This window comes from Podarcis liolepis (genome assembly GCF_965112155.1).
Source record: "Podarcis liolepis genome assembly, chromosome: 11".
In the NCBI taxonomy this organism is placed as follows: domain Eukaryota; kingdom Metazoa; phylum Chordata; class Lepidosauria; order Squamata; family Lacertidae; genus Podarcis; species Podarcis liolepis.
In genome coordinates this window covers 19,034,199-19,056,034 of record NC_139565.1, presented here as the reverse complement: position 1 = coordinate 19,056,034, position 21,836 = coordinate 19,034,199, and the positions used below count along the sequence as shown (strand labels likewise).

The 21,836-nt window shown below is 41.5% G+C and overlaps 1 long non-coding RNA gene across 1 annotated transcript in view; it reads right to left on the bottom strand.

Moving 5' to 3' along the window:
- Positions 1–18,563: 18,563 nt before the first annotated feature.
- Positions 18,564–21,836, bottom strand: part of LOC310688334 — a 35,873-nt gene continuing 32,600 nt past the window's right edge. Inside the window, exon 5 of the long non-coding RNA XR_014516858.1 lies at positions 18,564–18,714. This is a non-coding gene — a long non-coding RNA (uncharacterized lncRNA). The remainder of the gene's footprint in view (positions 18,715–21,836) is intronic.

Sequence of the window (21,836 nt, the reverse complement as noted above, 5' to 3'; positions counted from 1 at the left end):
CAAAAGTTAAAAAGAAGCCACTGCTGCGCTGGCATTCCTAGTCAATATAAACCAAAATCTTCGTTCTAATCCTTTAGTAATCCTTACTTCTCTCTTCTTCGGAAACAAAGATACAAGCACAGGCCCAATGCAGATGTTCCAATTAAGCAGAGTTCTGTCATATCCAAGAGCAAACCTATTCAAAGCACCAGTAATAGTCAAAATATGTTTTGGTTTTCATCTTCCCTTTTCAGTTGTTAAGCAACAGGCCCAAAATATACATCCTTCTACATTACACGAAGTTCTTCTTTCCCATTTGAAGTTAATTAACAGGTGTTTTGAGATTGCGAAGCTGGTTGACTTTCTCCAGTTTAAATATTTTTATTTTATATTTTGTATCAAACTCCTCAAAGCAGCAGGAATTTCTGGATAGCCCTTCACAGGGTGAGTTTCCTTGGAAAGGAGACGGGAGCAAAGGAGACTTCTTGTGCTTTTGTAATAATCTGCTTATTTACAAATGTACAGAATGAGCAGGTATTTTGGAGACATACGAGCCGAGAACACCCCGGCAGGCCGTGTTAGATAACAACAGCACTTCCAAAGCAACAGCAGGGATCCTGATACCCACAAACTCTTTCTCAGCCAGGAATCTTTTAGGCCTTTCAAGCCTAAACACAAACTGGTCCCACACTGAGACTTGGCAAAATAACCGTCCTGTACTATATAGAGTGGAAGCCGCCCATCCAAATTGCCAGAATGATCTGCTTCACTGTTGGATTGAAAGTGGACAATTCTAATAAAATTGTGGGTAGCATTTACTATCTGAACATGCTTCACCTTAGCCTGCACTGCATCATTCAAAGTTTAGGATACCAAGGCATATTTGAATAGCTGTATTAGAAGGATCAAGCAAGGAAGTATCTGTGAAGTTATTATTGCTGTATTTGTCAGAAACCCAGGCTACTGTGAGTTACAGGGCATTTATCTGTGGACCAAAGGTAGAGAAAAGTTAAATGTCTGTTGTTTTCTTAAACTGCTTAAGCCTGGGCTAAATAGCAAAAAGCATGTTTAATATAACTAATTTCCAGATGAATGTGGTGCCAAGCACAAATACATTAACAAGGTAAGGCTGTAAGGTCTATAGGTAAGATAATGTATTGCTTTCATTAAAAAGCAATCTGCATGGACCATATCCACTAACAATGGACAGTCTGCAGCTGTCACCTTTATCAGGGGAACAAGAGCAAGCCACTACATTTTAATCACTGGAGTTTGTCAGGAACGAAAAACAGCCAGCTTCCCACAAATCAACAGACATGTATCCTGATAAGGAGAGTGAATTGGAAGAGGACAGCTGAACCCTATGCAGTACACCACCTATTCTGGTGTGATCAAAGCGCAGTAATTGTAGACGATAAATCTATTCAAATAGGCCCCAGGACAAAACCACGTATCTTTCGGAAGACAGACTCATGCTTACAAGAGGCATCTGTCGTGCTGGAATAACATTGTATGAAATTTTGGAGTTTCCCAACAGTTTCTTAAAACCACAAGGGAGAAAGGAGGAGGTAGCTGCTGGGGTCGAAGCTCCCTCTTGTCTTCCTGATATTCTTGCCTCAGCTTATCAGGATTCTAAGAAGCCCAAGCAGACCTAGAAGACGGAGACATGGTGAGCTCAGTCCGCATCATACTTACCATTGCATTTTCCTTTGCCATTTCGTTCCTAACAGGTCTGAAATTAACGGGCTCGTGCATTAGATTTTTCGCCTGCCGCATCACAAGTTGAGATCTGCATGCAGCTAAGAATGCTAAATAAAAGCATCCAAATGAAATGACCTTTAAAATATAAAATACTTCGCATGAAAAGAGCAGCAATATTCAATGGTTTTAAGTCTGGCTGGTGAAGCAAAAAAGGTTTGTGGTGCTTCTAGAAGATAAGACACATTTCTCTGGAAAGGAAGCTTCATAGCTGTGGCAGGACACTGAGCGTATTTGCACGACACACACGTATTTGAGATCACTGTACTGATCAGTGTCCTCTTCTTGCTCGACAACACCTCTGGCACCCTCTATGAGAGGTATACAACAGGCCAGTACATCTCCTAACAATTTGTTCTGAAACGACTAAGAAGGGTCATACCTCAATTGAGAGCCAGTGTGGTGTAGTGGTTAAGAGCGGTAGACTCGTAATCTGGTGAACCGTGTTCGCTTCCCCACTCCTTCACATGCAGCTGCTGGGTGACCTTGGGCCAGTCACACTTCTCTGAAGTCTCTCAGCCCCACTCACCTCACAGAGTGTTTATTGTGGGGGAGAAAGGGAAAGGAGAATGTTAGCCGCTTTAAGACTCCTTCGGGTAGTGATAAAGCGGGATATCAAATACAAACTCTTCTTCTTCTTCTATGGGCATCTACTTCTCCATGGGAACAGGTAGGTCCCTTGGTCATCATCCATTTCCTAAGCAGGAGCTGTTGGGGGGGGAATGCAGGAAGACATGGGTAGGGAGAATGTAGGGCACTTTTAGGAGCCCCAGCACACAACACTCAAGTGCCCACTACCCTGGTTCCCTGCCCCATTCCAGAGGGCCACTTTTCAAGGAGTCTGTGCCAGTGCCACACACAACCTCCAGGAACATGATCAGGGTGAGCACCTTTCATCCAGTATGATGGCCTTGTCCAATGCCTCCTCAAAGGGCATAACTTTGTGGAACAACCAAGGATGCCAACAAGATTTCCTGGGCATGGTATATGGACTGGGCCATTACCAAAAGGTGGCAGAATTCCCAATGGATCTGTCAGTGGATCTCGCCCAACCCGCAATCTATTGGCAAAAACTACTGTTTATGTACACATAAAACCTAGCCTACCTCCCAGGGCTGTTGAAAATATTAAAGGGGTGGAGATGATAACATATACAACTTTATACTCCTGGGTGGAAGTGCAAGGTACAAATATATTCATTTTCAAAAAGAAAGCTAAGAGTCTAGGGCTCCTGCTAGCCTCAGGTACCACCCAAAGCCTACCATTTCTACCTGTCTGTCGGCCACCCCAGGAATTATTCTAGATGGGTTTCCCCAGCTACTCTGTGCTTCCAACAAACTTAAACATTAAGCACAGTAAAACATCAAACACTAAAAACTCCTACACATGACTCCCTATACAACTCCCATGCATGCTTGTGGGTGGGTGAACACTCATCCCCATATCTGAGCCGCCTTCCACCCTCCTGGTGTAAGACTTTCACCAGTTTGCTTGTTTGGGCCCTGAGAGCAGAAGGGAGAGGCCAGACCCTGGTGATATTCCATTCTCATAAGCCCCCTTGGAAAAGGTAGATGGGCATGGCATATTTATGGGGAAAGGAAGCAATGGTTCACAATGTGAAAAATTGCCCCATGAACACTTAAGGGACACTCCACAGCAATCAAACACATGCTCTGCTCCATCTAATGTGGGGAAAATATTTCAGTTGCCAGGCATCAGACAGATTTGAACAGTCTGAACTCTACAGATGGTTATGTCAAATGTATCATTCTCACTGTTTACATATTTTCATAGCCTGCCAGAAGAAAATCTTTAAGAAAATAGTTCATTAGTATTCATATTTGCTTTTGAGCTGAACAAATGCTGTGGGAATAAGTAACATAATCATTCTGCTGCATAAATGGAAGAACATGAGCATAAGAGAGCGTAAACCAATTTAACATTATTGCCACCAGGCAGCCATAGGTAGATAACATCTGGGACAGATGATGTTTACATTGATGCTTCCAAACTTGATTAATCAAATAAAAATCATTTTAAAGGTTAGTGAAATAAAATTTTTCACAGCAGCTTAATTTGCTACTAGAATAAGCATGCGACAAAGCATGACTGTGGACAAATTGGGATCTCTCCTGTGTAATTATCTGGGAGCCGCTTTTAGCATCGCAGGAGACTAGGGTTGCCATATTTCAAGTAAAAACCAGGACACCATGAAAGTTGTTGAGCTTTTTTTTCAACAAAAAACCTGAAATTTTTCAATTGACTTGCCTAAGATCCAGGACAAAGCATTGCCTTTCGGAAACTCCCCCTGGACATATGAAATCCCAGTAATGTCCAGGAAAATGACTGCCCTAAGCAAACATTCTGATATTATTCAGATGAGGAGGAGGTTGCTACAATATATAACAGAAGATAGACTGGTAGATCTCTGGGTGAACTGCAGTAGATCAGCCAGAGTTTGTGACTCCTGATTGCTTAACAATAGCAAACAAGAAAATGACTTCCCCACCCCAGGTAAATTAGCTGAAATAAGGAATGCAAACCAGGAATGGACTTTTGCATGGTACTGAAGTGTGCTCAGAGGTACCATGTTCTATCATTCTAACTAAATGATGTTTGCACCTGGCTCTGGCTGGCAGATACTGGGTTCCAGTAAAAGATACAAATCGAGTACACAAAGTAGTTCACACAAACCTGATGTTTCCCCACCATCCAGTACAGCAACTTCCCAAACTACTGAGAAACCCCAAAAGTGCATACAGTGGTACCTTGGGTTACAGACGCTTCAGGTTACAGATGCTTCAAGTTACAGACTCCGCTAACCGAGAAATAGTACCTCGGGTTAAGAACTTTGCTTCAGGATGAGAACAGAAATCGCATGGCGGCAGCGGGAGGCCCCATTAGCTAAAGTGGTACCTCAGGTTAAGAACAGTTTTAGGTTAAGAACGGACCTCCAGAACAAATTAAGTTCTTAATCCGAGGTACCACTGTAGTACAGTTCTGGTCCCCTGCTCATACTGGCCTTCCCCAAACTGGTACAATACTTTTTTGAGAAAGAAGACACCTCTCATGGAGCCTAAGCCTTCTGCTCTCCATAACTATTATGTCTCCATAACTATTCAGTTGACATCAAAATAGGTCTTCAGACTCCTTATGAACAGAACATGATAAGACACCCAAGAAGACATCAGTAGGTAGCAGATAACGTGTCTCTGTGAAGGGAGTGTCTCCTAATCTTGGCAGCCTTCTTTGAAATTCCCCAGAACCCAGGAGAGGGCAGCTATTCCTGTAGCCCCCACCCAAGAACACTATATCACAATAAACACAGGCGAGGTGTCTAACAAAAAGCCCTACCTTTTATCCAGATGAGATCCAGTGAGATCCCAACCCTAGCTCCAAACAGAAGACATGCTACAACCAGGCACTTTGGAAAGCTCATCATCCCACAGTGGAAAGAGATTGCCCACTCAAGAAAGGGCCTCTTCATCTTCACAGGCACACCATTCCTGGCTACCTCCAGGCAGCAGAACAGCACAAGAGGCAAGATAGAGAAAAACGCCCCATTTAAAGTCCTCATTAAAGGATATTTATTCATTTTTAAAATTGGTATACCACCATAGGTCTCAGGGTGGTTCACAACGTAAAATTACAATATTAAAAAAACACAAAATGCACAATAAAGACAAAGACAACCCAATAATCCCCTCTTCCACAATATGTTGAAAAGGGCATTAGATGTCTATCAGCCAAAGGCCTGGTTATCAAGCAACGTTTTCGCTTGGCACCTATAGGTATGTAATGAAGGAGCCAGGCAAGCCTCTCCGGGGAGAGCATTGCATAAGCAGAGAGCCACTGCAGAAAAGGCCCGTTCTCATATTGCCACCCTCCAGATGTCTCCAGATGTAGTGTTGACTTCATCAGCCTTGCAGGTGGTTTGGACTACAGCTCCCATCAGCCAGCACAACTTTCACACAACGAAAGCTGTTTCAAGGCTTTTCTGAGCTCAAATGCAGCATGGTGTGGTATTGAGTTTTCATTGTGATTGTGTGTGGCATTGGAAAGGTTAGCCCTCAACGATTGCTTCAATGTGTTACCAGCTAAAATCACCTCTATAACTGAATTTCAAAGACCACGACGTGATTGGGAGCAATGCCATTAGTATCATGTGCAGTTATATATATGTTTATATATATTAATACTGCTGTAACTGTTTTATTGATTTTCATATGGTTAAGTTACTGTGTTTATGCTTTGGGTATGAATTTTTGTAAGCCTCCTTGATGACCATTTTTGGCGAAAGGCAGGATGTACACTTCCTGAATAAACAGATATTCTTGAGACCACAGAATAAATGCCATCATCAGGAGTGCAAATGGATTTTGTCTTGGAACAGTACTCAAAATTAAAACAATTTAATATTGGCATGCAATGAACACTCTTACAACTGATTATTTCTTTTCCTGAGCTCTTTCTGTTGCACACCACTAATTTTAATTGTTAATTTTTTGTAGGTTTTTAAATGAACTAGAGGTCAAATAGCTTTCTTTTGTGCAGGAAGGATGTTTGCTGCAGTAGAAAATCAAATGTTAGGACTAACTGATTATTATGTATTGCCGAATCTATATATTTATATCTTCTGTGTTTAAACAGCTATTTTAAGAATATTACAGTATCCTGAATCGGAAAGTACTGAAGGGATATGGAACTCATCCACTTGGCTATCATTCTCCCTTGGAATAAAAATTCATGTAATCCATCTTCCAGAAAACTACTTAAACAAAATCACCAATACTTTGTCAGGGCAGCTAAGAAAGCCCATGCCGTTGTTTGGTTTGTCTCTGTTTTCCAGGAAAGGATCTGAGTATTTCATGTTGATTGCTTGATTGGCTGCAGTGGGACTCTTTAAAAATACTTTAAAAAATCAGGAATCCAGTAGAAATCAAACATAAGCTGCTATCAATCATGCGCTTGGGGTATTTGGTGAGGTTTTTACTCAGGAAGATGTCGTTAAAAGTTGCAGAAATTAATTGGTGCCATTGAACATAATGGCCTTTCCTGACACAGTTCTTCAAATGTAAAGAAAAATTATGGATAAGCCAAATTCCTCGTGGGATTTTTATGGATGTCTGCTTTGTTCTGTTATTGTTTATTGTAAATGTTATTACTGTGATCTATTGTCCTATCATGCTTTGTCTATACCGGTGATGCCATTTTGCTCCTTCTAACAACGGAGGGTTTCCGTCACTGGCCAAAACAGCATTTATTTTTAATTTCCTTGTCTCTTATATATATTCCTGGAACAATCTCCAGGCACGAATGTCATGTGTTTAAAATTTCATACCTGAAGACATTTTGTTTTGAAGGAGTGAATTTTATCTCACACATTTCCAACAATTCGGAACACTAAGCCCTGCTGCAATGGTACAAACTTGAGGTAATTTTAGTGGGGCTTCTACACCAAACCCTACACAAGTCCCAATGAAAGGAGTGGAGGGGGCACACTATCAGCTCAAAGGATTACAACCGTTGTATATTTATCAAGTTTATTTTTTAACTTGGTTATTCTGTGCACTCAGCGTGCAGCCCACTAAAACTGCAACCCTATAAAGCCTGCCTGTGAGTACATTGGAACTTACTTCTGAGTAGACAACTGTAAGATTGCACTGTTAGGCTGGAACCTCTATTTCGTTACCTGGAAGGCAGTCTAACTGAATTCACGGGGGTTTATTTCTGAGCAGACAAGTGTAGAATTGTGCTGTTAGGCTGCAGTCCTAAACACACATGCTCAAGAGCAATCCCATTCATATTAGTGAGACTTCCTTCTAAGCCAAAATGCCTGGGTATGTAGTAAAGGTAAAGGGACCCCTGACCATTAGGTCCAGTCGTGACCGACTCTGGGGTTGCGGCGCTCATCTCGCTTTATTGGCCAAGGGAGCCGGTGTACAGCTTCCGGGTCATGTGGCCAGCATTACTAAGCCGCTTCTGGCGAACCAGAGCAGCGCACGGAAACGCCATTTACCTTCCCGCCGGAGCGGTACCTATTTATCTACTTGCACTTTGACGTGCTTTCGAACTGCTAGGTTGGCAGGAGCAGGGACCGAGCAACGGGAGCTCACCCCATCACGGGGATTCGAACCGCTGACCTTCTAGGCTCTGTGGTTTAACCCACAGTATTTGATCACAAATGCATGTAACAAAGCCCCAGGTGAACTTGTTGCCATTTCTATTTTCAGAAAAATAGTTATAGGAAAGGATGCAGAAGCAACAAAGAGAGGGTGCTTAAACTTTTCCCTAGCCTCCATTTCTCTACTTCAAAAATGGTGGCTCTAGCCATTAGCAGGGGCAAGTTTACCCCACCCCCTTTCACCTCTAAGAGACTTGGATTGGAATCTCCAAAAGGAAGGCAAGGTCACGTGGGAGAAGGTGACCAGTCACGAGGGAGATAACTGCAGGATTCACACATGTGCTTCCTCAATAAATATATATTTGCAATGTGTCAGAGGGGAAGCCACTGGGCGAAATGAATTGGTGGGCTGGGAAAAGGTTAAGCATATCCTTCCCTTCCTGCTTCTCTACCCTAAATCCTTTTTTTTTTCCCTCTTGGAAGTTACTTTTCTTTAAAAATGGAGCAACAGTCCCAGGCTATGTTTTTTTGTGTACAAGGTTTAATGAGCCCCTTTCTCCCAGGTAAGTAAACATAGAATTGCAGCATCCATGCATCTGTCTCTCCAGCATGGTATATTGCTAAAGAGATGGTTTGTGTAAGTGAGTATTTTCTACTGCACAGCCATTCTCGTTACTTATTATTATGATTTCTTACCTGCCAATTACCATAAGGTCCCAGGGCAGGAATACAGTACTGATATCAGTCAAAACAAATACTAATAAACTGCATAATGTATACAAATTAAATTACATTTTGAATTAAGCTTTCGGAAATCCATGAATTTTTTTTCTTCTTTAAAGATTATGTTCCAAATGACAACAGAAGCAATATACCCTTCTTCAGCCATTATGATGCATAAGAAAATTCTGCCACAATTAGTTTGCCACAGTGTTGAATTAACTTGCCACACCCTTAAGGTTAAAATAAAACTAAAATTAAAGAAAAAAATTGTATAGAAAATGCTGAAGAAAAAGCAAACGGGGGGGGGGGTTAATTTAAAAAAGAGCTAGGTATCGTCAGATGATCTTTATACAATTCATATATACCAGGGAAATTTCAATAGAATGTAAGAAAAAAGATTTCATTTATTCATTCAACAAGATATAAGACTGGGTGGAATCTTCAATATGTATAAAACAATGTTCTAAAAGCAGGCTCAGCCTTTTGATAAACTTGTTAGATGCTTCCCGCATCTTTATCTCTTTTGTAGTATGTAAATTGAGTTAAGAAAGCTTTTTCCCAGCTTTTTCCAGTGATTTAGATGACTTCCAGTTAGTAGCAATGACAAGCCTAGCTGCTGTTAATAAAGCTGATATTAGTTCCAGCTTTTCTTCATTAATGATTTTGGAAATCTAAGCATCTTTAATCAAAGAAATGTTTTATAATGTGTTTGTTACAATGTGTGGGTGTTTCAACTGCGGCAATAATGGAATTACAGAAATTAGGTTTTCTTCTCAAGGATGGTTCGGCTTGAAATTTTTATTAATACAGCCCTGCTAGCCTGGTAATCCTTTTACACTGCTTTGCATCCTCCTTTCTGGGTCATGAGAAATCCATTTAGAGGCTTTGGGGAGCAGAAGTCTTGCTTTGAAAAATGGCCGTGAATTAAACTTTAAAGCATACTTTTCTTCATTAAGCCTCTTCTGGCCAGGATCTGTGCAGTTTATTGAGGTTTTACATTAAACTGCTCAAGATGTTTTCTGTGAGAAGCAATAGACTGGGGATAGTGTTCTCTTAACAGCGTAAGTAAAAAAAAAGAAAGGAAAGGAAAATCTATTACCATAATACAATAACTCTGAGGCTATGTACACATTACTAGCTTGAAACGCAGCTGGGTCTTTCTTTTTCTGAATTTGGATCAGAGCTGTTTTGTGGGCAGATGCACTGAAAAACAGCATTTCACAGGAAATGGCAAGACAGATACAGGAAAGGATATGGATTGTAGCTAATGTTGCATCCACAGTGGTACCTCAGGTTACATATGCTTCAGGTTACATGCGCTTCAGGTTACAGACTCCGCTAACCCAGAAATAGTACCTCGGGTTAAGAACTTTGCTTCGGGATGAGAACAGAAATTGTGCTCCGGCAGCACGGCGGCAGCAGCAGGCACCATTAGCTAAAGTGGTGCTTCAGGTTAAGAACAGTTTCAGGTTAAGAACGGACCTCCAGAATGAATTAAGTACTTAACCCGAGGTACCACTGTACATTGCTTCCCAAACCAACATTAGGAGCACACTGGATGCAGAGTGAACAGGAGTGTGTACACAGCCTAAGTCAAGAGTTTAAATGTCTTTTTTTGTTTGGGTTTGTTTTGGGCCTCATGGTTGCCTCATTGTTTCATACAGATGTGGAGGGGGGAAGAATCAGGGCATTTAAACATCTATTTTGTTGTTGTTGTTACAATTTGTGTACTGCCCTGTATCCATAGATCTCAGGGCGGTTCACAACATAAAATTACAATCAAAATAAAATTAAGAACAAAGACAACCCAATAATCCCCCATCTATCTACACTTAATGAGATAAAGCAATGCAATTTAATGCATACTGGTTTTGTTTTAATTTGTTCCCTCTGCCATAAGATGTCTGGTGGATTCAAAGCTGCAGGTTTTCAGTTCGCTAGCATCCAACTGTCTTCACCTGTCTTCAAATGACTGCGGCTGGCTAATTTGGTTTTATTATTTACATGGATTTTCCTTGGCAAAAATTGTACAGGTTTCAGATGACTGGAAATAAACACAAAGTTTAGTAGGCTTTTGTGATGTCATGGTCTTTAATGATAGACATTTCACTTCATACTATCCACATATTTTATAATGAGATATTTTTTTAAATGGCCAGATGTACTCTTTCCCTCCAAACCTGCACCATATTGTAAGAGTTACCATTCACATAGCCTGATCTTGTCCATGTCAGAAGTATGTCCATGGGAGCATAGAAATCTGCCTCATACTGGGTCCATCGAATGGCCAGTGGCCACCAGAGAGAGACTGCTTCGACCCTCCTTGCCCCCCACAGCAGGAAGAGGAGGAAAATGAACCCACCGCTGGAGCCACAGCAAGGTCGGGTCCGCGCTTCGCCTCTGTGTGTTCTGGACATGGGGGAAGGGGGCTCAGCCCCTACCCCACAAATAAGGAGGGGGGCAAAAGGGCTCGAAACTGTGGAACTGGTGCCCCTGCCTGCATGTATTTCTCCTAGGACTCAGCTACACAGCCGCATGTAACACTGTCGGTCTAATGGAAATATGTGAAAGGTAACCAATATGCTTTTGTGGCTAATTGAACCATTATGATTGTAACCAACACCTAATCTCGGTGGGGAGGGGTGTTATGTACTGAAATTCTCACCCTGGGCCAGCAGGGAGATACTGTAGATAGTTTTCACTCAGGTCCACATATGCAAATAAGGGATTGAAAGTGACATTCAGTGATTGGATAGTTACAGAAAGTGGTTACTGTTGCGTTGTAGTGGAGCTCTATATAAGCAGGCTGGCTGAACCCTTCAGTTCAGTTCTGTTCTGGCCTGTGAATAAAAAAGAGCTGTTTGAAGAATCGCTGTGTCGTCTGATATGTTCCACCCACAACTTAACAGAAGCGTTAGTCAGGCCCCCAAGACTGGCAAAGGATGTCCCAAGTGCTGCCATTTTCAGTTTGCAGTGAACCCAGAAAAAGTGCCTTGCTCAAAGCACATCAGAATTGTGGAACTACATGTGCTAGGCTTAAGCTCTGGCACTGATGATAAGTCATCAGAATGAACCGTGGTGAGTTTTGCATTCGACTTCTAAGACTTCTGAAATCAATGGGGACCATCAGCAACAATGCAGCTTGTTAAGGGTGCTGGGAATGCATAGCTCTCTAAGGGACAAACTACAGTTCCCATGATTGTGTGAGGGACATCACATGCTTTAAATGTGTGTTGTGTGTCCTTCAAATGTATGCTGTGGATCTGACCCTGGTTCCTTTCCACGTTCTGCTGCTGTCTTTAATTTGTATCATTTTAAACATGCGCAGGACGCCTGAAGGAGCATGGTTGCATTCTGAAACCTTTCGAAAAGGTCAGCCACAAAGTCATTCCTTCTGAGAGGTCTTGCGGCCATTGGTTCCTTTTGATGTTTGAGCCATCATGCAGACCTGATAAGTAGATGAATGACCATGATAGATGTGCATAATGAGCAAGTGATAAGAATTCCGGCACCTGGCGTGAGTTATGTGCCTGTCGTTCAGGAGTGGGGATGCTCGCACTTTTATCTCCCCTCTCTAATTTCTTAATTACAAAGAAAGCATATTTTCTGCTCTCTGCATATGCATTTGGCAAAGAGCTCCTCTAACTGTCATCCAAGAACTAAACCTATGTTACAATCTTAAAATGACAGTAAGACACTATTAAGTGTGTGCTTCTTTTTCAAGAAAAGGGAAGCAGCCGCTGGCTGAAAAAGGTTCATGGAAGGTGAAGGGCAGGAGGAATATAGTACAGTCGTAACTTGGATCTCAAATGCCTTGGCTCCCAAACAAATTGGCTCCTGAATGATCGAAACCCAGAAGTGAGTGTTCCGGTTTTCAAACGATTTTCAGAAGGTGAATGTCTGGCATGGCTTCCTTGGTTTTCAAATGGTTCCGGGAGTCGCTTTCTGTTCGAGAACCAAGGTATGACTGTACCTTCAAAGCCTGGGGGACAATTACACATCAGAAACATGGTGTAGCAGCATCTGTGTAATGCACACCTATCTTTGTTGAGAAATAATTTCCACTGGATTTAATGGAGCCCACTGCCTGACAAATCTGTACACAGGATGCAGCCTTAAGTATGTCTTTCTCTGGAATGCTCTCTGTGCTCTGTAAATTTCCATAGAATCATAGGGTGGGGGGGGAAGCCAAAGGTGATCTAGCCCAACCCCCTTTATCCTTCATTCTATATTTTCTGAAAGAAGCAGTCCACCAAGAATTGCTATTCTGTAACATATGTAGATTTTAATCAAAAGCCCCATTGAAGTGAACAGGTGTTGGGTACCATTACTAGATAGCCCAGACAATAATATTATATATTACTGAGATGGAAGGAAGAAATAACCCCGACCAGAGCAGAATGGCAAACCAAGTTGATGGACTATGCTGAAATGGCGAAATTAAATGGGAACGTTAGAAATCAAGAGGACAAGAACTTTAAAAAAGAATGGGGAAAGTTTACAATCTATTTACGAGAACATTGTAAACAGGTTAAAACATTAGCAGGGTTTTAACCACACTTGTAAATTAACAGAAATTATGGATAATTTGGAAGGATAAAACTTGGATAGTATTGATATGCCATTGTAAATATTACCATTAGGACCCATGGAAGGGATGGGGGGGGGGAGTCAGGAGATTTAGAGCAATCACAATATCTGGATTTTGAATTTGTCTTGTGTTGTATGTTTACGCTTTTTAAAATCAAATAACAATTATAAAAAATAAAATAATATTATATATTATTGTAACCCATTTTACTTGGGACTAATCCCCACTGATGCAGGTGGTGCTGTGGTCTAAACCACTGAGCCTAGGGCTTGCCGGTCGGAAGGTCGGCAGTTCAAATCCCCACGACAGGGTGAGCTCCCGTTGCTCGGTCCCTGCTCCTGCCCACCTAGCAGTTCGAAAGCATGTCAAAGTGCAAGTAGATAAATAGGTACCACTCTGGCGGGAAGGCAAACGGTATTTCTGTGTGCTGCTATGGTTTCGCCAGAAGCGGCTTAGTCATGCTGGCCACATGACCCGGAAAAACTGTCTGTGGACAAACATCGGCTCCCTCGGCCTGTAAAGCGAGATGAGTGCCGCAACCCCAGAGTCGTTCACTACTGGACTTAACTGCCAGGGGTCTTTGCCTTTACCTTTAATCCCCACTGAATTCAATAGAATTTATTTGCAAGTACACATAGGGTTGAATCCAATGCTGCTGTTTTGCTATTCTGCTCACACAGCAGACTTCTACTTGTGCAGAGGAACTGGCTTTTCCTCTCCTCCCCACCACAGCCCCCAGAACCACACCTTCTGGATCAGATTTTGAGGGTGCTAGGGAAGGAGAAGTCCCGTCGTGTGAGTGAACTTCTACACATGGAGCACTGAATACAACCCCTGTTTAGGATTGCACTGTTAATCTATAGTATTTAGCTGCTCTTAACCAGAATGAATACGGTGCTCTCATTTTGCAAGTGATATAACACGGCATGCTACTCTCCTGGAGTATCAAACTGTTGTATCATTACAGCAAGAAAATTTAGTGCAAAATTCACTTTAAAAAAAAAAGTGTCCAGCAATAGAGGGCAAAACGTTTTGTATCTTTTCCCCTCCCTTCATTTAGATTTTCTCAGTCCTTTTCAAGCTACGATTTGTTTACTAGAGGCATTACAATTTAGTGAGACAAATTAGGCTAAACTTTTTATCTCTGGTGGTTTGCACATGCACTGATTGAACTAGTATTTCTTCTAAAGATTGCCTAGGAAGATAAATGAACAGGAGGAGCAATTAGAGTAAGGAAAAACTAAAGATTGGCTGACATGATTTAAGTTTACTGCAAAGGCAGTTTGTCATTTTGTCTCTATAATCTCTATCAGAATTGACTAAAACCGTAAACATAAATCATTATACTAATTTATTTCTCCACACTATGGACTGGGAGACAAAGATTTCATTTTTCCCCCTTCCCTAAAGGCATTGGAGATTAAAGCATTCACTTTGATTTTTTTTTTAATACATAAAAACACAAAACGCAATGAGCCATTGATTGGTATTTCAGCTCCCTCAGATAAGACTTTTGCTAGTAAGCCTGCAAATATTCCCCGTTCTCTTTCTCATTTAGATGTTGTATACAAAAGATAGAATGCATAAATTTCATTCATTTTTTTTAAAGAAATGAAAGTGCGTAGTGCTATCACAATAGCTAAATTAAGATTCCATAGGTTGGTTCTTCATGCAGAACCATTTAGCAAAGAATCTCTCATAAGGAAAAACTCTGGGACTGCGGAGATGTTATGCTGAAAAACCCAGTGGAATGTGTAAGAACATTTCAAGCATAAATATCCATATAGACCCTCAGAAGCAGTGGTGTTTTGTGCGCAAGCTATAGGAACTGGACAACATTAGTAAAAAAAGCATCTGCAGAATCTGCAGTTGGGAAACGATTACGAAAAAACCAAAACTCTCTTTTGCAATTAAAACATTCCTGGCATTTACTCCCTCCTGATCTGTGTTCAATGCATACAGTAGTTCAGCTCCATTATAGGTGATCATTCTTCTATTTACTGAGGTATGTTGGGGGATGAAATAAATGCTGCAATTTGTGATTTTCCATGAAGCTTAGCAGAGCATTCAGTGAAGGGCAAATTAAAATGTGTGATTAATTCCCAGGGCTTCCTCTTAGGTAAGTGGGTATAGGATTACAGCACAACACTGCAATCTAACCCACCCACCCCCAACCCCACTTTGTGCAAGCCTGGAGGGAAACTTGGGTTGGATGGAGATATGTCACTGCCAACTTTTGCCTATGGAGTGAATCTGGTGGCACTTTGCTGGCGTGGAGCTCCCTATTCTGCCCATGAAACCTCCAGGTGGAAGGCATTCTGGGGGACACGGAAGTCCTCAGTTAGCCCAGAATTTGCTGCATTAGAAGCCAACCCCGCTGCCTTCACATGATGGGATAGGGCCCAATCTGGGCCTGACCACTGTGGTAGCTCTAGGCTGGGACAGCATGTCGTCGTCCCCATCTTCTGCCCCAGCTAACTTAAATGGCAGGACTGAAGATACCATACCCCTCCAATATTTGTGTGGGCAGGCTGAGTCCCCCCAACCCCAGATGACCCCTGAGTGGAATAATGACTCAAGACAACGTGCTATGGGATTAAAATTGGCCACTTCCCTAGTCAGCGCTGCCTTCAGTTGTCTTCTAAAGGTTGTATAGTTGCTTATCCCCTTGGCTCGGGGGTTGCATAACTCCCTACCCTACAATATTTCTCCATTGAAAATAGGGACGTTCTACCATACCCTCCAACATTTCTCTGATGAAAATAGGGACGCCCTAAGGAAAAGTGGGACATTCCGGGATCAAATCAGAAACCAGGACGGCTTCTGTAAATACAGGACTGTTCCTGGAAAACAGGGACACTTGGAAGGTCTGAGATACAGCAATGGTCCCACCACTCCATGAAGACCTAGCTAGGATTTGAACTACACGCTACACAAAGTAACAAATGCAGAGGGACTTTTTTACCCTTGGGAAGAGTAACAATTCAAAATTCCCTGTTTTAGTATAGGAAGAAACTTATAGCCCTCTGGTTCCATGATCATAGATTTAGAAGGCTCTTATGGGCCAGAAAACCACCCACCCTTCTCAAAATAATACCTTTCACTTAGTAGCATCCTCCCTTGACTAACTTACTGATCACAGTTGGCACAAACAAGGCTGGACTGAGAAGAAGGAGCACTATTCAATTTACTTTGGCCAAATTTGCACATAATGCTAAGCTGTGGTTTTATTAACTTGTGGATAATTAAACTACAGTTTAGCAAACCGGGAACATGAATCTGGCCTGTACTTTCGCCATTGTCTCCTCCATTCACATGCCAGCTTCTGTGCACCAATCCTGGTAAACTTATACTGCAGTTTCTTGTTGTATATGAAAACATGGAACTGTGGTTTAATGGTGGTTCACCTACCAGAGCCTTAAGATACAGTCTGAATGTGATTTAAGATTCTGGTCAATAAACTGATTTAACAAGCCAGCTATGGGTTTGCTAGCCAGTAATACTATAGCTGAACTACCTAATAATTATGAGTTAGCCTTTCTCCATATTTGCAAATATTCTCTTATATACAGTTTGTTTTACAGGTATACGGCCTGTTTATTTAGCCAACAGCATTCCATGCTTTACATTGTATTGAGAGTTTAGAGCTACTGTTTTTGAGGCAGAATCTTTCTGCAAATGCTTAAATCCCAAATAAACAGTAAATCTCTCAGCTCTGGGGGCCTTATACCCATTTGTTGTATCTACAGTCTGTGTCTAAGCATTTGAATCAATTTACTCTTTGATTGGACTTTGCCAGCAGCACAGAAGGATCATTGCCGGTGGATTGTGATTTTTACCAATTAGGACACTGCCATAAGTTTGATTTTCCCCTCTTCATATTTCCATCATATTGACATATTGTGTTTTGACTGTCCTGTGACATTTTTATGCTGTTATATTTTGTATTGGTGTGCTACATAGAATAAAAGGTATTGGATTTAATGGTCTTGTTACATAGTCATTTTTCTGGTTTTCCAGTTGAGGTGATTCTTTAATGTCACAGCTATTTGTCTATCTCATAACATTGTTGAACAAGTAAAAAAAAAAAATGGTTCTACTTTAGGACCAGTCTATACTTAAGACAAAATGAAGTTTATCTGGATCTCAGACATTTCCTGGGATTAAGCAGCTGGTTGAAAGGAAGAAATTACATTCCCAGATTAAAGAAGGACAGCAAGGAACTGGGATCAAACACAAGTTACCTGCTTCGCTTCAGCCTAATTCTCAACTCTGACACCTTATTTCTGCACATTGCTATTGTTTTTTAAAAATTCATTTTTAATGAGGATTTTCTTGTGTTATGAAATGAACAAATAGACAAGGATCGCCAATTTCTTTTTTTCATTTTTAAAAATATTTTCATTTTCCAATTATTATTTTTTAATAACAACACTTTTACATTCAATTATACACCAAATGCGTCTTGTTTGACTTCCTCCCCCTTGCTCTGGCTTCCAAATTCAATCATTCATCATCTTGCATATCATTATTTTTCCTCTGTAATTTTCAAATCTTAATTATAAATACGTTGCCTGTATCATAAATATTACAACAACCCTGCTAATGAAGGATCTCCGCTTTCAGTTCATAGAGTCTTTTTCAGAGTTTGTGAAATGTCCCAGACATCTTGCAGTTGGAGGGAAAGAAAGGGGAAAGAAAGAGGGGCAGGTGGGGGTATTGCATAGTGTTAGTGTGAACCAGTGTGGTGTAGTGGTTAAGAGTGGTGGACTCATAATCTGGTGAACCAGGTTCGCTTCCCCGCTCCTCCACATGCAGCTGCTGGGTGACCTTGGGCTAGTCACACTTCTCTGAAGTCTCTCAGCCCCACTCGCAGAGTGTTTGTTGTGAGCAGTGGCGTAGCGTGGGTTGTCAGCACCCAGGGCAAGGCAAGTAATTTGCGCCCCCTAACCCGTGGATTTGCGCCCTCTAACCCTAACCCCCAGATGTTGCGCCCGGTGCGGCCGGCCCCCCCCCCTGCACCCCCCACACTACGTCACTGGTTGTGAGGGAGGAAGGGAAGAAGATTGTTAGCCGCTTTGAGACTCCTTTGTGTAGTGATAAAGCGGGATATCAAATCCAAACTCCTCCTCTTCTTCTTAGTGTGGGGGTGGCTTCTTTATATATTTATCTTTATTAGCATTGCAAGGGATTAGAGGTTCCAGAGCTTGGTTGGTTGTGCTCAGTTGGTTGCAGTGTGTGTGTGTGTGTGTGCCAAAGTTCAATCCTTTTGGATTTTCAAGCTGGAATGTGTGCAAAGGAGGGCAACCAAGATGATCAGGGGTCTGGAAACATAAGGATTGGTTGAGGGAGCTGGGTATGTTTAGCCTAGAAAAGAGGAGACTGACAGGAGATATGATAGCCGTCTTCAAATATCTCAAGGGCTGTTACATGGAAGATAGTTGATAGATGGATCCAGGTTGGTCTTCCTCTTGCCATGATGTTCTCCCTGGAAGATGCAGCTTCTTGGTGGTCTTTGCCCTCTGGTAAGAATGTCCTCCTATTAAACATAGAAAGTTTCTCATTGCTTCTAACTGATCTGAAGCAATTGATTTTGAAGCACACATTTTGTGATTCTAGTAGAGCTAGCTAGTTTTCTCCTGCTCTGGAGGGCAGGATTTCGAACCAATGGCTTCATGTTACAAAGAAGGAGATTCCGACTAAACATCAAGAAGAACCTTCTAACAGTAAGAGCTGTTTGACAGCGGAACGGTCTCCCTCGGGAGGTGGTGGACTCTCCTTCCTTGGAGGTTTTTAAGCAGAGGTTGGATGGCCACCTGTCATGGATGCTTGAGCTGAGATTCCTGCTTTGCAGAAGGTTGGACTAGATTGCCCTTGAGGTCCCTTCTAGCTCTATGATTCTGTTATTCTATGACACGCATCTCTTGCTCCATAGCATCTGAATCTGGAGTGACTGTACAATCTATGGTCAAGGCTACATTGACATAACAAAGCCCTGAACAGCTTGGGCCTGCCAGTGTCCATAAATTCCAGCCCAATCACTGTAACCCCATGTTACAGAGGCCTGAGCAGCCCCCACTAAAAGTTGGGCATTTATTGTTTCCGGTCACATGATGTAGAGCATTCTTCCAGCAGAGCAGAGAGGAATCCTCACTGCTAATTTTCAGGCATCTGTTATAGACTTTTTTATTCCAACAGACCTATTCAGCTACTTAAACATTTTTAGATGCACCAGTCATTTTTATGATTATTCTGTATTGCTTTAATGATGTTTTATGCTTTCTTTGTTTGTGGAGCATGTGGTATACCACCCTGGCATTTGGTATGAAGAATAAATCTTTATTTAAAAAAATAAATAGAGGAAGCCCTGTAATATGCATTTGCATTAGCCCATCCCATTTGGAGTGCATTCTGTCGGGGAAAATGAATGACCACTTGTGCCTTTTCCTAAATAAGAAAAGACCATCATTTATTCCATGGCTTGTGCTATTTCCTAAATCAGAGAAGACAGTCATTATCCTCATGCAAATTAAATTCGTCTGTTTTATATTGCTGGAGTGTTTTTCTGGTGTGTTTGCTTACGCATTCCACTCATGCATTCTGCTTTATTTCACCTTGTTCTGTTGTGATGTTTTTAACTTGACGTGTGTCCCCCCCCCCCACCTCCGGCTTTCGCTTTATGCTAAATGCATGCCTCCATAGCCTTTTTTTTCATTTACTCGCTAATGCCTACTGCAGAAATATTTTGTACCTGCAGTTCCTCACTTGAATTGGAAGAACAATTAATAGAAGAATGTGGGAATGAGAAAGCACTGATGCCCATAAGTGCTAATGACTTCTCGGAGTATTTGAAATAGTCCTAAGGTCAAGATAAGCATTAGCAGAGTAATGGACTGAGATTAGCTCCATTTCTGGCTCAGTCCCAGTGCAGAAATTGCTGTGTTAGACTTAAAGGACTCCAGTGTTTGTTCTATAGAGGGCTAAAGAAGGGCAATCTATGTTGAAGGGGGGGGAATCCCTGCTCATTTATAGGATCAAAGTAGGTGGAGAAAGGGTTGGAAGAGCGCCAAGAGTTCTGGTTTTCTCTGCAAGCAGAAAAGTACGCTGAAATTCAGAGGAAGGAAATGAGCTTTGCTTTTGAATAAGCAAGCTTGTTTCAGGGCTCTAGGGGGCAGTAGCCCACAACAGGACAAAGGGCCCAAAAGGTTTAATGAAAAATGATCTACTGCTTCTTTCCACTGGTATTTTAAGATGCATGTGCACACATTAAGAGGGACTTTGGAATCCCAGCACATCAACGTGGCAGATGGGTAAGAAGTGTGTTCTTCAAATAATTTAAATAGAGTGTGGGTTTGTTCAAAGAGGATCAGATGTAGGCCAAAGTGAAATCACGAGTGCAGCTGGATTGGTTTAGTTATTGAAGGTAATTATTAATTGTTAAAGTTGTTTCCCGATTGAAAGGAGAGGGAATGCAGTCAAGATTTAAAGGTCTTAAAGCCCGAGAAAGGAGAGGAAGGATTGAAGAAGGGGGCGGGGGGAGAATCAAAGGCAGATCAAGTAAATAAAATATTTTAAGAACAAGGAAGAGTAGAGAGAACATAAAAACAGGTGAAGAAAAAAATAGGAAAGGGGGAGAAATTTGATGCGGGTCACTTTTTAATGCAAACCTACTTAATTTGCAATTTCTGAGAAAGCATCAGCCAAGACACAGGTTTCTTGTGAAATTCACACCTCTCTGAATTTTGCAATGCAGTTCTTTCCAATCAATAAATCTATACAAACATGTTTATATTAGGTGAAAGTGTGCATGAAAATTCATCGGTTAGTGGCAATAACTTACGCAAATGCATATTGGATAACATTGTTTGCAAAAAAAACAAACAAAACCATTCTGACAAATTTTCAGGGTCTCTTTTTACAAAATTGTAAACTGATTCAGAAATGTGGTGAATTGAATCTTCTTTGGGGGGGGAGAGGGGGAATAGAAACTGAAAGTAGCCAAAATCAAAATATTTGGCCATCTCTCATAATGGTTGAACTATGTGAGATGGTGAAATTGTACTTCACTGAACTTTTTGTCATTACATCCAGTTATGTATGTCACTTGTACTGTCGAGCCATGAAGTGTAAACAGAGTTCTTGTAAGCTCTTGTTATCATATTGTTGATCAGATGAGTCTTTTCATCAATGTGGTAAGAGTTGTAAATATTGCACTATGTGAACCAACCTGAGCTCCATGGGTAAAGGCTGGCATACAAATTCACATGATGATGATGATGATGATGATGATGATGATGATGATGATGAAATTAATATTCACCTGTAGACTTTCCCTCCTGTCCCACCAACCACCACCACTTGGAATTCAGTAACAGATAGGTAGCCGTGTTGGTCTGCCATAGTCAAAATAAAAAAATTCCTTCCAGTAGCACCTTAAAGACCAACTAAGTTAGTTCTTGGTATGAGCTTTCGTGTGCATGCACACTTCTTCAGATACCCATCTGAAGAAGTGTATCTGAAGAAGTGTGCATGCACACGAAAGCTCATACCAAGAACTAACTTAGTTGGTCATTAAGGTGCTACTGGAAGGAATTTTTTTATTTTGGAATTCAGTATATATTTATTTATTCAATCCCCAGCATATCCAGGTAGGGCTGGAGC